The sequence below is a fragment of the Aplysia californica genome, unplaced genomic scaffold (genome assembly GCF_000002075.1).
Source record: "Aplysia californica isolate F4 #8 unplaced genomic scaffold, AplCal3.0 scaffold00444, whole genome shotgun sequence".
Taxonomy (NCBI): domain Eukaryota; kingdom Metazoa; phylum Mollusca; class Gastropoda; order Aplysiida; family Aplysiidae; genus Aplysia; species Aplysia californica.
In genome coordinates this window covers 595,967-598,232 of record NW_004797714.1, presented here as the reverse complement: position 1 = coordinate 598,232, position 2,266 = coordinate 595,967, and the positions used below count along the sequence as shown (strand labels likewise).

At 42.2% G+C, this 2,266-nt stretch overlaps 1 long non-coding RNA gene across 1 annotated transcript in view; it reads right to left on the bottom strand.

Annotated features, from left to right (window-relative positions):
* LOC118478257 overlaps positions 1–1,748 on the bottom strand; it is a 3,521-nt gene extending 1,773 nt beyond the window's left edge. The window contains exon 1 of the long non-coding RNA XR_004858917.1: positions 1,659–1,748. This is a non-coding gene — a long non-coding RNA (uncharacterized LOC118478257). The remainder of the gene's footprint in view (positions 1–1,658) is intronic.
* Positions 1,749–2,266: the final 518 nt, after the last annotated feature.

The following is a 2,266-nucleotide window of genomic DNA, read 5'->3' as shown; positions in this document are numbered from 1 at the left end:
GAGTGTGTCGCCTGCATTTCGGCAGCCAGCAATACAGGTGTACTCGTCGATGTCATAATGAGTGTTTGCGTGCTTGTATGTGTTTGTGGGCGTGTGTATGTGTGTGTACGTATTTGTGAGCCTGTAAGTGTGTCCTGTGTCATTATAAGTGTCTCTGGGTATGTGTGTTTGTGTATGTATTTGTGTGTGTGTGTGTATGTGTATGTGTGTGTATGTGTGTGTGTGTGTGTATGTGTGTATGTGTGCGTCTGTGTGTGAGTGACTAGCAGTATAGATAACAGACAGCGCTACACTCTGCCACCCAGCAGTGTGGCAGTCAACAAGACAAGCCAATGAGTGTACCCCGTATCACTCTAAGTGCATAAATGAATATGCATGTGAGCGTGTGTGGGTGCATGCGTGCGAGCGTGCGTGCGTATGCCCAAGTATGTGTGTGTGTGAGAGAGAGTGAATGTGAGAGAGAAGTAGGAGAGAGAGAAAGACAGAGAGAAAGAGAGAGAGAGAGACAGAGAGACAGAGACACAAAGAGAGAGGGAGAGAGAGATAGAGAGAGGAGATAAGAAACAATATTCGAATCGACTTTACTTGAAGAAAAAGCGAGAGAAAAATCAATGCAGACTCACATGCTTTCTTTTAAATAGCTAGGAAGATATTGGCATTTTTTTTTACCTTTGGAGTACTGAATGAGTAGCAAAAATAAGAGGGGTGCTGGGGATTTAGCTAATAGAGCAAGCAAGCGCAGCTATTTACTGACACCCCAACAGACACATAATTTAGATGTTGTTATTACTTTTTGCTGAACGGTGCCAAAGTTGTCTCCTTGGGCTACAAACCTTGCAGTCGTAACACTTCGAGCACTTTATTTGAATTTTCCACCTGGCTCGGTCACGTAGGCCTCGCCTTTTAAATCACTTAAGTATGTTGTGAGAGGTGTTGAGACTAGTTCTATACATTTTTTGTTTGCATATTTTCACTTATTATTACTGCGTGTTAAAGTTGGGTTTATAGGGAACAAAATTCTCGGACAAGGGCAAAAAATCTCGGTGGACCCGAGTGCAAGTTGCGCACGTTAAAGATCCCTTGGTGATCTAAAATCGATAGGAGTAGGCTTCGGCCGCCACCAGGGCAAAATTCCAAATTTCCTACCAACTGAAAATATTAGGGGTGTCCCGCGCGCTCATATGAAATATGACCTTATGCAGTTGCGAGCGCCGTAAAACACTTACCAAAAAAAAAAAAAAAAAAAAAAAAATCTGTCTAGATCTAGACCTAGATAAATAGTCAGTGTGACTATAGGGATTCTACGGGAGCCGGATAAGGCCGCAATGGTTTGATAAAAAAAAAAAAAAAAAGAAATCTAAAAAAAAAGGGAACAAAATTTTGGCAACTGCATACTGACAAATGAATAGCACCTCTCATGGAAGTTCTGGGTTCTGCCAAGCTATAAAAATATTTATTTGATTGGAGACCAATGAATATGTCTTTAACCTGCTGAAGTGATCATAGAAAAAAACGTTTAGACCTTTGTATCTTCACCATACAGTCCGAACAAATGTAAATGTTTGCTGGAACATTCCGTCCCAAAATTCTTGACGGTGCTTTGAGAAGAGCGCACAATCTCACCCAAGACTTGAGTATGTTGGGGTTAATGTACTCACCCGCTTCACGACTCCTCCATGCACAGTACACGTTAATACCAACAGCGCAAAGATTGTACGCCAAAAGTCCAGCATGGTTCTGTTTCTCTTGTCTGTCAGATAAAAAATAGACTGATATCAGTGGACTGTTTGCAAACGCAAAATGAACACATTGGCATAGCTTAACTTGAAGAGAGTCACATACTAGGGAAGGCAAACTAAAAACACAAGACAATTCTAGGACTTTTACCCATTCGTCGGTAAACTGTTCGTCGCAGCCTGAAATAATTTAAGAATTTAGCTAGGACGCTTATAGACAGAATGTGTTTGCGGCCAACACACCGTCAGGCAATCTGAACCTGGATACAGCTTCCCGACCCACGACCCAGAGCTGTAGGACACGGTCACTTTCTCAGATAAATCTCAATTCCGGCAGAAAATATTCGGAGACGTCTCCGTCGAGCACCCAGGAACTATTCGGAGACGCACTCCCGCCCACAGATGCACTGCTTTTGGGGGTCAAACTGCGTATTGTTTGCTGCTGATCAGACATAGCCACTAAAACTGCCGCAAATTAAGTATTTTCAAGAAAATTTCAAACCTAAGTGCAAAATATCAAATTATGGGTT